This window comes from Acyrthosiphon pisum, chromosome A1 (genome assembly GCF_005508785.2).
Source record: "Acyrthosiphon pisum isolate AL4f chromosome A1, pea_aphid_22Mar2018_4r6ur, whole genome shotgun sequence".
Lineage (NCBI taxonomy): Eukaryota > Metazoa > Arthropoda > Insecta > Hemiptera > Aphididae > Acyrthosiphon > Acyrthosiphon pisum.
Window position 1 is genome coordinate 58,526,099 of NC_042494.1, and position 16,607 is coordinate 58,542,705.

General features: G+C 33.2%; 1 protein-coding gene across 1 annotated transcript in view; it reads left to right on the plus strand.

Annotated features, from left to right (window-relative positions):
• Nucleotides 1-379: 379 nt before the first annotated feature.
• The window catches only part of LOC100164690 (neuronal calcium sensor 2-like), a gene marked incomplete at its 3' end in the record, with an annotated part of 37,795 nt that continues 21,567 nt past the window's right edge, over nt 380-16,607 (plus strand). The window contains 1 exon segment of the mRNA NM_001246063.1: nt 380-1,090.

Sequence of the window (16,607 nt, forward strand, 5' to 3'; positions counted from 1 at the left end):
ATAATATACAAGAGTACGCGTACAGGTCCCTCGCGCTTGCGCGCGCTTGTGTGTGTGTGTCTGTATGAGTGTGAGTTCGTCTCTCCACCAGAACATAATCGAATTAGCTGTGCCGCCGCCGCCACTGCCGCCGATATATATTAAAGCAGCTACGATGGCGGTGGTGGCGGCGGCATACACGTACCTCAGCGGCGGCCGCGATGCTGCCAACGGTAGATGGGCGGCGGCTGGCTGAAGCAGCGGGCCCGGGTGAGTCGCCGCCGCCGCGCGAAACGCCAGCAACACCCGCGGCGCGGCGCTGGGGCACCACTACCGCCACCACCACCGCCGCCACTCGTTCACCCAATGTTATGTTTATAGTAGTCGGCGCGCGTACCGTAGTGTGTCGTTCGACGCTGAGTTATAACGTCCGCCACCGTTCCACTGACGAGTGTCGCCTTCACAGCGCGATATAATAATATAATTATATAAACAAATTATTTTTTTTATTTGTTTTTTTACGGTCAAATCAAAATACGACGAAGAGGTCGACGTTACTACTATTTTCTTTTGTTAATTTTTTTATGCTGGGAAAAGTACACAATTGCACGATTCCGATTTGAGTCCCGCTCGAGAAATAAAAGCCTGCAGACTTGTTACGCGTAAGACGCATACCACACCACGCCGAGCGCATCTTAGCCGTCGTATCTTTCGCGTGTTACCCCACACGCGGTAATATCGACCGGCTGCGGTGATGTGCACGTTGTCGTTACCGTCGTCGTCGCCGTCGCTCGATCAGTCCCCGACCCCGACAACGGCAACGACCGTCGTAGACGCGACAACCGCAGCACAATCATTATAAGGCCGCGGCGGTGTAACGCAAACGTCGTATTGTCATTATAACTATTATAATATAATTATTGTATTCATCGCGCACGACCCCCCGCGGATACGACACATCCAGACGCCAGCCGTTATATAAACGGGGACAGACAGCTGGACAGGAGGACTGTGGCCGTCGTTGAGATAAACGTCTGCAGATTGTTATACCTATACAGCGGAAGCAAACGCGGAATCTTTGTCACCGTCGTCGTACACCGACCGTTCGCAGGTGAGAGCGCGAGTGACGCGGGCGCGCGCGAATAATCGGCGGGACGGAGGCGGCGCGGGTGGCGATTCACCCGCCGCGAGGCATATAATATTGTACACACGTATATATAAATTGTACGTGTGTATATATACGTGTGTACGCGTAGTGTATATACCACGTAACGGCGACGTTCGCTCCGCGCGCGCGATTATCGATTGCCGCTCCGATTTCCGGAGAAAAACCCACCGCTGCCGCCCGCAAACCGCCGCCGCGATCCGGGTCCTCGGAGTCTGCGGCGGCGGCGGCGGGCGGTGGACTCGTTATCATAACCGTTATAATATATTATTATATTCCTTCCTGTATTACAATTTATATGTATATTATGGCTTTTCGGACCGCGGCTGTCGTTATACGGCCGACCATAAAATATATTATGTCCGTGTCTAGGGGCAACGGTGGATCGGTCCGAACACACTTATACTACCTATGATATATTTGTAGGGTTGTGTGTTTGTGTGTTTGCGTGTGTGTGATTGGGTAAGGGTGGGTGTATGTTTGTATACTGTGTAAGCTCTACTCCCCCCACCACCCCTAAGCACGTCCGCAGAACTGAATTTCTCATTACGGTTTTACACGTAAACCTTTATACCTCCTACCTTCGCGGTTTTTTTATTCCTATTATTATTACTATTACAGAACCCCCATAAAGTTATATAAACGTACCTATATATTATTATTATGTTTAATTGGTAGGTACGTCACAAGGTGTGTGTGGGCCTGTGTGGCATTTATACATATGAATTCGAATTATTACAGTTATTGTTTATTTTCTCCAATAACCAATCATTTTACTGAAAAACCTAATTACACAGCCATGTTTTAACGTTAATTAAAAATCTTATTTGTCGTTGAACTGTTGAAGCCTAGTATATTATATAATATTTCTTTTCATTACGAGTAACCCTACCATTTGTACTCTATAATAATACACTTTAATAAATTGTAACATGTTTTATACACGTTTTGAATTGAAATTTTTGCATTATATTATATTATTATTTTTGTAGAAAAAAATGTTTAGAAAAGACGATGCTTACAACTCTATAATATTTTTTATAATAATAACCATATAGTATGCATATGATATGTGCATTACACTAGGCTTGATCGAAGAAAACATTAATTATCAAATATATAACAGGACTTTTTACTGAACTCGGGGGATTTTTTTTACAGTTCACATGGTTTTAATGTTTCTCGTTTTATTTTTATACTGTCTCAATGGGGTTGCCAATGTTTGAAATATTTTTTTTTTATAAACAATTTAAAATGTAATTAATGTAATTAAATAGATATAGATCATGACGTTATGCTGTACAAATGTATGCGTGGTATGAATTTTTTTTATCATCTATAATATTATTTTCTATTTATTAATTAAACACTAAAAATCATAGGGTACAATTTTTTGGAACAGTAAAATATAATTTCTCTTTCAGTTATTTTAATTGTATTAGGTATTATTAATTAGGTATTAATCAAGTAAAATGAATCTCGATATTGAAGTTGTTTTTTGACTATTTTTTTTAAACATCTAATGGTTAGTCATATTATATTTTATTCATATATTTTGTTTTGACATAAACATGTTTTTGGGCCGATATTGTGTAACCTTTGTTTGTCGTCATAGAAACGAATAAAATGTAAAAAATAGCTAATTTCCACTGGGTATATTTAGGTACAATAAACGGTTACTTATTAATATACATTTATGATTCATACATTTTCTTCGAAATGGAAATATCGAGTAGCGTGCTCCACGTTTGTCATTTTTTATTATCATTATATCTTAGGTATTGATATCAACTGTTGGATTATGTGGTTACTTTAATAAAGATTACAACTAAGCCTATTAGGTAGTGATATAGTCTAAAATCTAAATCGTTTTATTGTAGAATTTTAATTTAATTTTTAACTTTTGTTTCATCGAATTGGATGAATAAATTATAACAATAAGAATTAAATACAGACACATTAATAATTTTTTTAAATAAAGATGCGGGTTTCTGTGATAATTGCATATTATATGTGTGTGCGTGTTAATACAATCATTTTAAATTCTAAGCATAGCGTGAAAGCTTACAATATTAACAAGCTTACCATGAAGACTTTACGATGTTGTTCCTTTCTCAAAACAATTAGTTTCGTGTTATTTATCGTTTAATTAAATTTATCATATATTGTACTTTAGTTTATTATGACTTCGATATTATTATACTTATTTGTTTTTAAACAAATTATTTTGAGTTTATTATTCAAATTCGTACTTATTTTTAATTAAAAAAATTTGATTATGTAGAGCTTTTAAATTTAAAATTATTTTCCTTCGTTATACATTGCTTATGTTTATTACGGTCATATAATAATGCAAAACTATTTCAACTCGGTATTTTGAATGTATCGATAATCGCTTACAAAATAGAAATGTTAAATTTAACTACTAGTCATTATAGTGACTAATGTAAAACTCAACCAATAGTATACTATTGAATACCTATTGGTTATATTATAATTCCTATAAAAAAATTAAATTTAAAAAAAAAACCATTAAATTATGATTGCCTTTTAGTTCTAGTTTCAGCAACTGTAGTAAGTATAAAGTAAAACTTATACTTACTTCTAAGAAAATATTTTGCAACTCGCATAGAAATAATATTATATACGCTCAAAAGACCCAGTTTTTTAAACTCTGAATTTTTATTGAACTTTTGATTTATTATTATTGTTGTCTTAATATATTTTAATGTTCAAAATCATTATCTATTAGTTCAAATATTAAATAAATAATAGATAGTAAATCGACCGTTATTAGATCGTCATACCTAATGACAATATAGAAAATGAAATTCGTGTCACGAAAATAGTTCAGAAAAGTTCTAAAGCGTTCTAACGTTTATAAAGTTAGAACAAAATATGTGCAACAATTACATTGTGTAGTTTACGGAATAGTTTACGAAAAATTATTAAGGCAGATTAAAATTACAAAGAAAAACAGATAAGAAACTCGCCAATACTCTGCAGCGGTCTGCATCAGCTGTTGCATTGGTTCATACGAAACGCCCAAGTGACTTGATCATATCCTAAGTATGCATATTATAAAGTTGCAAAAAATATATTATAATAGTGTATAAAGTGGTTGTAATAGCTCTCAAATATTGATCGAATGACAAGTTATATATGTAGTTTGTGAACTAGGTAGTTAAAAAACTGATTAATATATTATGCGTCCGTCATAAAAAAAAAGTGCTCATGAAATTCAATTTGGTTTTTACTGTAAAATGTAGTAGCAAAATCGACTTTCTCTCTTATATTTTAATTGAACATACGCCACATCTATATATTGTTTATTCAACGGCTCCCGATCGATTCCCACATATACCTACATGAAATAATACAATGCGATGGATCATATCGTATGGGTATAATGTATATATAATAATATATTATATAATATTGTTCTGAATAATTAAAATACATCCCTGTTAGGTTATTAACCAAGATAACAAAACGAATGAAAACCGGCGGAAAAACAAATATTTGAACTTAGCGACGACGTGTCCCGATTGCCGATAAAATAACCCCCCGTGTTACTATATATATATATATTATATCCACAGTGTATGAAGTATAAACTTTGGCACTGACGTGATCCGTTACGATGAGATAATATTAATTTATTTTTGCGTCGTAAGTTGTGACACCAATATTTTTTTTTGTCCCAATCAAAACTAAATATCGATCAATTGAGTTTTGTGGTTTTTGTATTTTTACATTTATGATGGTACTATCAAGACTAAATACCAATGATTTGGAATTTTGCATATTGCATTAAGTAATAAATTATTCCTTGTCACTAAAAAAACTGCGAGTGTGTAAACACTAAACAATTAGGTATAAACCCATTTTTTAATTTTTTAAATTAGATTTTTAACTCCAAAAATGTCCGAACCCCAAGTAATTAGCGTTATTCTCCCCCTCTCCTCAAAAACAGTCTTCCCCTGTATATAGCTAAATAATTATAATATAATCTGATTGATTAGATATAGGATTTTCACAATCTTTATGTACTTTTTGACTTTTGTCATTAATATTTAATATTCTATAAGCGCCTGATATTAACTATTATAATATAGGCTTTAACACTAGAGATAGTATTTATGTACATTAAATAAAAATATTCGTGTAGGTGTATTAATATAATAATAGAACCTGACCGGTTGGTTTATGGATTCATGTGGAACCTTCATAATATAGTCGTCATATATATATTATCGTACATAAATTCTCGTCCCGTTTGACAATAATTATTCGTATACAATAATGAATCGATTAATATTATTATAATTTATAATATACGATATTTTTTTCCCGGTCGTTGTTCGGGGAAAATAATTTCGAATTTAAATAATTATTATTATACGTCTCGTTGATATGCGAAAACCGAATGATCCGGGCATTGTTCTTTGTATAATCATATTATTTTAATAATATTATAATGAAAAATATCCCGTGCTAGTGGTTTTTGAACGTGACCGCAAGGGAATAAGAAAACGAGATAAAATCTATTCCTCGAATTTAAACTTATATACATATAATATATATATATATATAGTATACACTTGTAAGCGTTTTCAGCAAGTTTAATGATGGGTTTTTTTTAGTTTTGGCGTGGGTGTTATTATTGTGACCGATTTAATATCAGCGTAGATTTATAAAATAACTTTTTTAGACGTATCATTTTTTTCCTCTACACCCTCGCCGATTATCTATCATATTTACGACGCGTTATAATATTTTTTCTAAACGATCGCGTTTTGATGTCACGTCGCTTACTATGCGTATAATATTTTATGTGTGTAATACATAGAGTATACGCCGCCACGAGAATTCGTATATACTATATATAAGAACGAAATAAAAATAAATACACATTATATAATATTTTGTTTGGCCGATTTTGTTCACTGTCCGCCATGAATCGCGATGCAAAGGCGTCGCGTCGTGTAGGTATGTAGAAAATTCACTTTTTCCTTTTATATTTTTAAACATATCGCATGATCGACTGTCATCTCGCCGTACGTATATTTTATGTGGTAGTGTGTGCGACGTGCCTATATGTACATTTGCCACGAGACATTTTAATTTCCCGTTGTCAACAGCCGCGCGCAGGTGTATAATATATATACACGTACTGCAGCATTGACAGCTTATTTTTTTTTTTTTAAACAGACTACAGAGCAACATGTTGACGCGCGCGAGAGGCGTTCACGAATCGTGTGCTTCAACGCTGTCATTTCGTCCATTGTAGGTAATAATTCTGATGGATTTTTAATTTTTCCACTCATCATCGTCACCAAATGTTGTAAATAACATATAGGTTGGTAAATATATCTATATAAGCTGCCTGCTGGTAGATACTCGTATCTCGTCAGATATCGATTGATCTTGGGATCGCGGTCCATTTATCGTCCAATCGCGGTATAAAACGAAATCGTCCAAAACGACGAAAGAACTTTATTGGATATTAATATTATACGATATTCACATCGATTCGGACGATTAGACGCGTGGGTGTGGCATCGACATTTTATACGTCGTTTACGACCCTATGAATACGTTTATTTTTAATCGCAAAAATATTGTCGTGGCATGGTTATATATGATTATAATATATGTGTACCTACTTATATATATATTTTTGTTTGATGTTTCTGACTTTCAAGTTCCCTTTGAATAAATATGTTCACAAAATGAATGCAACGATACATATATACCTAATATATATTAGTATATTACATATTATATTATGTTAAACTGACTTCGTGAGTATATCTAAATATCATCTAGAAGGTAGATCGCGGACTCCGTGCTATTTGTACGTAAGTGTATGATTTCAGTCTAGAGTATCAATGTTATACCAAGTTTGTCGTTTTGTTTGTCGGACAAACATCGTGACACGGGATTTTCATAATGGTATAAGATTGCTGACCCGGCAATGCTATTGCCGTATATTTGAAACAATTATAAAATACATTTGGCCATGAGTAAAACATTCTTTTCGTAGGTCGTCCCTATATTAATTCGAAGGTTTGGTAAAAGAATTGTCGAAATCGGTTCAGTAGTTCCAGAGATTACTTTCCACAACGGTAACTAACAAAAATAAAAATCAACAACCATGCCCGATTACCAATAGCAACCAATATATAATACACTGTTGCGCCATTGTTGTATTTTTTACATCTAGTTTTCCTACTTTTCCGGTGTATTTTTCTACAAATTTTTTTCGTAAAAACCTTCTCCTGGAAATTACGAGCATCTTAAAAAAAAATTGATCGGTTCGGATTCGGATTCGAAAAAATCGGTCCGGCCGTTCTCAATTGATGAATTGTTATACATTTTTGGCTCCATTTTTATATATATAGATTATTATGTGGTCTTTCACGGGTAATTCGTACGATGAGGAGAGTATTATATTTCAGGTATATTTCTGCTGCAGTGCGGTCGGTCGGACTCAAAGAGATTTCAATTAAATTTCTTCCCTCCTCCTACCCTGCCTGGGCACACACACACACACATACACACACACACATACACACACACACACACACACACACATACACCCAAAGTGAGAAGTGAAACCCGATTGATTTCCTGAGCCAAGTGCCAATAACGACCAAAGTGTAATTAAAAAAAAAAAATGTTTTAACTCCACGGTCGGCTGCGACTATAAGTATAATGTGCTTATACACACACACAAACAGGTATGCACGTTATATATACGTTTTGTTCGGCTGTAAGTCAACACGCGAGAGTATAATATAATAAAGCTGATGTGTATACACACACGCGCGCACGCGCGCGATCAAAACGTTATTATTATATCCCCGTCGGCATATACACCCGTGCATGAGCGATTGGACTTGACAAAAGTGCGTGTGTATGTTCGTCGTCAATCGATCGGCGGACAAGTGTGCCACACCGAATTTCGGTCACGTTTGGGCTAGAAAACCATAATAATTCATAACATATTACAATAATAGAATGTATTATAATAATTCGTCGCACGTGAAACATATTATATTTAGGTATCTGGTATATATATATTATATAATGTGTGTCATGATGATAGTGCAGCGCGTATAGATATTACGAGTAAGATTTTATTCCGTCACGTTTCACTCGTTGCAACGATCCCCCGTGTACGCGCCATTATATTATATAATAATATATGTACGGCCACTGCAGCTGTTACCAACTACGACCACATATACCTAACCCTGCGTGCGTTAGTAAAAAGTTTGATATGTGCTCAAGAGCCTAAACGTCACCGCGTGCTTTCTCTCTTTCTCTATCTCACTCTCACTCTCTCCCTCTCCCTCTCCCTTTCCCTTACTGTCTCTGTCTCTGTCTCTCTCCCTCTACCTATCTCTCTGTCTCTCTCTCTATATATATCATTTATATCATTTATATTAATATATTATTTATACTAGCTAGGACGGATATTCGTGACTGAAATAATTGTTGCGATATCATTGTCGCGCCGAGTATTCCATCCGACGACCTCGCAGTAATGTATTATTATGATCTATATTCGCAGCCGGCTGACTATACTACCGCCAATCTGTCATATTATAGAATATATTATAATATACACTGTGCTCTGTATAGTCCGTAATTACTAATTAGTAAATCCTTGAACACGTTTTTTGACGACAAACAAGATCACATATTATTATCACTTGAGTAAACGCATGGATCAGTCTATTGTTCCCCATCAAACATAATCCTTTCATTCGGCAGCTACAATAGTACAATATAATATAATATAATATTTTATATACACTGCACAGTAACTATTATTATTATTTTTATTTGTCAGGCATTATGTAATATATTACTATAATAGCTAAGGCGCGTCAACCTTTCGTCATGATGTTATTATAATACACGCGCGCGCGTGTAAACAATGACAAAAACCTTTAAAATTAAACAACAATATAAATCCTTCGTTCTTTTAATTAACGGAAAAATTAATGAATACATCTGTTTAGCTTCTGTCGCATCGCTGTACACTGTTTGCAGGAGTGCCGTAACACCCGTAACTATGATCGGGAGGGGAGGAAGGTATTATATAGGATATGATATTCCACCCGCGATCATTATTTCGGGCAGGGACGCGCGTTGGACCAATTAAAAAAAATTACATTTTATTTAATCAATCTTGAGGACGCGTTTAGACTTTTATACCAAATACAGTTTTGCGTGACCTTTCTCTCGTTACAATAAAACTCCTGAGTACGGAAATTAGATTATTTCGATTTTTGAACCATCACTGGTCAGAATTAATATCGTATTATACTCGTATATATATTAATCATATTTTGAAAAATTTTAATTGTACATTGAGTTATGATTCTCTATGATACGGGATACCCACCTATTGCATATTGAGTAATTAGTTCATTATAATTATTACAATTTATGCATACTTACATGATATTATATTATTTGTTTGTATCATTAAGGTATGTATTATAAGTATCTGGTACAAACGGTTAGGTCCTGGTAGGTATAGTATGTGCTTATATAGTACATGTGTTAATATATGTGTATATAATATATACACGGGGGACGAGGTGGCCGAGCGGTCAACGCGTCGGCTGCGGTGCTCGCAGTCACGGGTTCGATCCCCGGTCACTGGGTGGCATTTTTCTCCGGGCAAGTCACGGTGTCCGGAGAACAAGTGCCGCCATCCTCCACTCCGGGACATGGCAGATACCTACGGGTGCCCCATTCAAAAATTCTGCCAAAATACTCCCACGTGTAACACACCCCTACCGTCAAAAACCTACTGTTCCACCCCTCCTCCCAATGGCCTAAGTTGCCGCGGGATAATTAATAAAAAAAAAAAAAAAAAAATATATACACATATCATTTAATTGATATAAATATGTTTTTAATTACCTGTCAATAAATTATAATATATTTGGCGCAGTGCGTTGGTGGCTCATGTCTGACGTCTATGTGACGAATACAGAAATACAATAATTATTATACATTCATATACCTAAACATCCTTTGTTGTTGGTCAGAATACCGACAATTATTGCCTGCGTCACGGCCTACCACCCCGTGTACACCGTATAAATAGATATGGTACAGTTACACCCGCGGATACACTATATAATCACTTGCGCATTACTGCAGTAATACATGCCATTACTCAAGAGTTCAAGACTCGATGTACCTATATTATACTATGAAAAATTATATCAAATGCGTATATAAATATGTGTCACCATATATGACACAAATATTGAAACAAAAGTCGACGATAATACACGATGATAATTGATATAAGTGTCATAAGTATTTTAAAAATCATCATAATATTATGGATTTTCCAAACCTAACCCTGTCGCTATGATAATTAATTACAATAAATAACGGCCGTAGACGTATATGTATAGCAGTCTTATAACTTATGGTACCTACCTATAAGGAACCCTTGAATATTATTGACAATAGCTATTTATTTTTTTATTTATTTATTTATTTAACGGACGATAGTCCAATTTACATAGTATATATAGTACATAATAATATATTTGATATAAGAAAAAATAGAAGAAAAAAAAATGACTAATAATAGAGATACATAAATACAAAATTATTATAACATGTTTAATTATTTATATAATAAAAAAAAAAAACAAAAATAAAAATAAAGATAAAATATAAAGTTTATAATAATAAATATTAATATATTAAGTAATAGAGAAAAAAAAATCTAAATTTTTTGTTGAATTTCCGCTAGATGATAAAATATGTACAGGAGTACAAGATATATAATTTTGAGTGTAGGGTTTTATATAAAACAATTCTTTATTTCGAGTATTAGAATTGTTGGTTTTTAAAATGATGTTGCTTAGGAGGGAAGAATCGTCTATTTTATTATTAAGGAGTTTAAATAGGAAGGTTATATAAAATTGTTTTTTTCTATTCTTTAATGGTTTCAAATTTAAAAAGTTTAGAATATTTTCATATCCAGAGTGAGGAGGTCTGTACAGTTTGCATTTAAAGCAGATAAAACGAAGCATATTATTTTGAATTTTATCTATTTGTTCGCAATGGCCTATGTTTATGTTTCCCAAATGATTAGTGCATATATTCAAATATAGGGCGAACAATCGAAGTCTATAGGCATTTTAGTGTAAATGGATCATTAAAACTAGAGCAATTTCGTTTAATCATGCCAATTAAAGAAAGGGCTTTCTTTTTTACAGCTAATATTTGGAAATTAAATAAAAGTTTAGAATCGAAGATTATTCCGAGATCTTTAACTTGAGTTGAACGAAAAACATTTTGTTTAGAGAACATGTATTCATGGGAAATTAAATTACGTTTTTTAGAAAAAGTGATACACTGACATTTATTAATATTAAGGGACATACCATTTGAGATGCACCAATTTTGGAAGTTGGTTAAATCATATTGGAGTAATTCAGCATCAGTAGTATTGCTTATACATTTAAACATTTTTGCGTCATCAGCTAATAGAAGAATATTTGAGTATTTCATAGAGAAAACAATATCATTAATGAATAAATTGAATAGTAACGGGGAAAGGTGATCTCCTTGTGGGACTCCAGATAATACTGAAATTAGATTGGAAATAAAATTTTTGTATTTTACAAATTGGGTTCTTTTAGTTAAGAACGAATTTGACCTGATAAAAGAGGGTCGGTGAAACCTGTTAATTTAAGTGTATGTGTTCGTGGTTGATTCTATCAAAAGCCTTTTCAAAGACTGTATATATAACATCAGTCTACCGATTATTAGAAAAATAATTAAGAATGAATTGTTTAATAGATATTAGGTTGGTAATGGTAGATTTGTTATCGCGGAAACCATGTTGCTGTGGACTTAAATATTTGTGAAGGGTGGCGTGAGTTTGGCATTAACGATTTTAGAGAATAATTTTGGGAGGATAGAGATCAAAGATATAAGACGATAGTTAGTAATTAGTGATTTATCCCCTTTTTGAGAATTGGGGTTATGAATGTAGATTTCCACGAGGAGGGGAAACAACTACTATATAAGGAGATGTTAAATAGGTACGTTATAGGAGGACTAAGGACAAATTTACAAACCTGCAGAAAAAATATAGGTGAGAGACCATCTGGGCCAATACCTGTTTTCATTTTTAAGTTTTCTAATTCAGTAAAAACGTCAATTAGGTTAATTTGGCAAATGTTGATAAAGTCTGGTGATTCAATTCTTGAAGAATTATTTGAAGTAATGGGAATATTATCATTTACATAAGTAGATTTAAAATAATGACTAAAAAGATTAACGATGTTTTGACCGTCGTTGGCTGTTCTGTGTTCAAAAGACAAGGAATTGGGAAGACACGATAATGATCTAAAATTTTTAATAAAAGACCAAAATTGATTAGGATTGGTTTTAAGTGAGTTTTGGATATTATTTAAATACAAATTATGGTCATATTTGCTACGTTTTTTGTATTCGGAACGAAGAGAAGAGAATTTTAGATAGTCCGAGTGCGACTTAGTAGTTTTAAAAATGGCGTGGTGTAATTTTTATTGATTTATGAGTAATTTTAACTCTTTAGAAAACCATAATGGGAATTTTGATTTTGAAAATAAAATTTTTTTTTGGAATGAAAGAATTTATAGAGGAGTATATAATGGAGTAAAATTAATTTAAAAGAACTGATATAATCAGTGCTGATTTCAAAAACAGTATTCCAATGCACAGAACCTAAGAATGATAATATGGAATTATAGTCACCTTTTGGCCAATCATAGGTTGTTTCATAAAAAGAGAGAGTTGGATGGAAATTTGGGGCAGAGATATTTATATTTAGTGGAGGATGATAAGTGTCGATAGGAATAATAGGTCTATTATTTTGGGTTACAATCAGAGAGGAAGAATTTGATAATACTAGATCCAGCATGGTGTGTTTATGATTCAATATATTGTTGTATTGAGAAATATTCGATAAAGCTAATTTTTCTATAAAAATAGATTCGAGGGAAGAGAGATTTACATTAATGTTTAGTTAAGTTTTATTTAAATTAGCAAGATTAAAATCGCCAATAAGTAACAAATCTGAATTAGGATACGATGAAATGACGTTTTCAATAATTTAAAAATATTTTGTACACATAGAGTAGTTTGAGTTAGGGGGGAAATATACACAACTAATAAGTTTACAAGTGATATTAATGTTAACTATAACAAGTATTACTTCAAGAGAACCAGTATCAATATATAAACGAGAAGAAATGAATTGATTATTTACTGCTATTAATACCCCTCCTCCTCTGGAAAAAGGGCTTGAGGCTGTAGACCGATCATATCTGAAAATAAAGTAGTTTGTAAAACCAAGTTCTGAGGAAACAACATCATTTCGTAACCATGTTTTGGAAAAAGCAATAGCTGAAAAATTAGAGAGGGGAAAGTTTCTTTTTAAAATGTTAAGTTTTGTATTTAAGCCCCTTACGTTTTGGTAATTACATTTAAAATTAAGAGAGCGAGGCTTTATAAGTTTTTTAAATTTATGATACGAGGGGTTCCTTTAACATACTTAATTATGAGATCTGGTTCACCGTTGGATCTGTGATTTTGAAGTTCGTTTCGAAGTTGAGCCATCGATTCTCGTTGAGATTTAGGCATCCTATATACCTTTATGCGACACCTGGTTCGTAATTCTCGGAAAACTGATGGGACATGTCGCGTTAAGCCGGAAATGATCAATTTGTTGATTTTATGAAAGGTTGATGGTCGGGGGTAGGGGTAGTTTCCTGCCTCTCTAACCCTACCCGTATTCGATATTGGGTCATCATCGCCATTCATTTTCTCCGCGACCGTATCACCGCCGATCTATAATATTCATGCGACGATTTTCTATCGAACCGTTTTCACGTCGACGCAAATGCGTCTAAACAAGTATATAATACTAGTATAGTATACCTTTTTAGATACTAGATCGAAGGCGTTATTAAGGTCCGCCAACCTAGCACTTTGAAATCAAAGTTTCGAAGTCAAACCATACTAGAAAATTAGTATCCAATTCGCAATAGTTATTGACCTTTTTACAACTAAATTATTTTGATGTGCTCGTCCTTTTGTCTATTCGATTGGTCATTTCGGCCACAAAAGTAAGACTTTAACGCGATCGCTGCGATGTATGCATTTATACTGATATTAGTATATACAATTAACAACCCGTGACCGGGTTATTCGATAAATTATGATAATATATAAACTAATGGCACTGAAGGCTTCACGTTTTGGCAATACATACAAACGCCAATGGTCAAATTGCTATTCGTATGACGAAACCATAATTGTGTAAGACGCGCGTTCACACAAACATATAAATGCATAATATATGTACAATGTATAGATGTATAGAATATACAGAGTGTGCGTAAGAAGTTTGAAAACCCTATTTGTATTGTGAAGAATGTATATATATATAGATCACTTATGAAATTACGTTCACCGATTAAACATAACAATGACACAACGCATTGAAACGCAAGTCTCCAAACTTTTTATACTGCACAGACGCTTGGTGTATACCTAAATATACCTATATATATATATATCTTCGCATGATTTATTCAAATACCTAAACGTTATTTCTATGTAATGGGTTACAATAAGGTATAGGTACTTTCTTCTAAAGAAAGAAACATACGAGTTAGTATCTGTACAACCATTATTGATTATAAATACTAATACCATTGAAATGTTTATAATATATATGTTACCTAATTGTAGAGGTGGTGGTGTAGAATTGTATTTGTCGTATATATATTTTTATAAACTTAAGTCTTTAATAAATTTATTGTATTTCAACTGCAATGCGTGTTAATGTTTATTTAGGATTAGGATGTTGCTATTTACTATTATATATATATATATATATTATTTGAGATTCTCTCGAATCGCGTTGAATGAAATATTATGTTGTATTACAATATTTGAAGTTTTAAATCATCGCGAGACATCTGCATCTCGTATCCGTATTCGATTAGAAATTAATAAACGTTTTCAAAATATAGTTTTATTAATTAGAAATAAATCACTTCGTATTATGTTAACAATGTCCTAATAATAATTATGTTTGCTTATTCGAGTGGATAGTTGCGATTATGAAGTTATTCGGGAACCTTGGATAGTGTCAGTAGGTGTACCTACCTACCTAATACCTATATATATATAAACATCATGTTTGTCGAGAGATTTCCAACACAAACACAATCAAACGGTATTTCTCTTTAAAGCGTTACAAAAACAAACTCTCTTGTCGATATCGCCCATTTCGCTTCGGCATTTATGTTTTCCCAGTATCTGGTTACCCCCTTTTTACTGTGATATACTGCTGCTGTGTCCCTCGCCGCGCGCATCGGACGGAGAGACTATACTGTATACAGACGCTCTACTTTAACAACGCCTTTTCTTCTTCAACTTCTTCTTACCTTGTATTTACCGTGGCTTGCATGTCAAAAGTTTTGAAATTCACTGCGCACATAAAGTTTTTTAATCAAACCCAAACCGTCACATTTTCCATTCCGGAGTTATATACCTACTATTTTATAACTTATACGCTGTACGACCTGGTGCCGAGAAGATCAAAGTTCAAATAAATAATAAATAAATAAAAGAAACAACTATGCGGGATCGTATTAAAAATAATAAGTCACTCCGACAGCATCACATTTGAGTTGTCTCTGGAAGATTGATTTGAAGAATTATTTTTTTCTTTCAATTACATTGAAAAAGGGACCCCGCGAAAAATAAAAACAAATACATATTATATATAGGTACGAGATACATTACTTTCCAGAGAAATCGCGTATTGTTACAACTGCAGATTAAACATTTTTTTGAAAACAAAACCCGTGATAGAAGGTAGCTATAGTAGTTTTGGAATATAACACGAAAAATATTACGACTGAGATTGATTGAACGCACAACTCACATATAGCTAGGAGCTTTTTTTCTATCATAATAATAATATAATCAAACGGTATTGTATCGTATGAAAAATAATTGTTAGTATTTATTATTAATTAATTTTTTTAATACGATTCAATTTATTTTTCAATTATTTGATATCAGTTTTAATTTTTAAATGAAATTTGTCGAATTAAAATGTATAGGTATATATATTTTCTCGTTTATTGTCATACATAATATAATTACATAAAGTAGGCATAATTTGCATAAAATAAAAATAATGGGTCGTATATTATAAACATGATAGAAGTAACGGCCCATTTAAAAGCATTTCTAATTTTTTTTTTAAATTGTATTATATAATGAATTAAATATTATGCATAGGTATACATAACGTTTAGCTATTTCCCTTAAATGCGAATAATACCCTCGCTTTTTAACCGTTATAGTTTTATTTCATTGTGTACAGTAACATAAATGT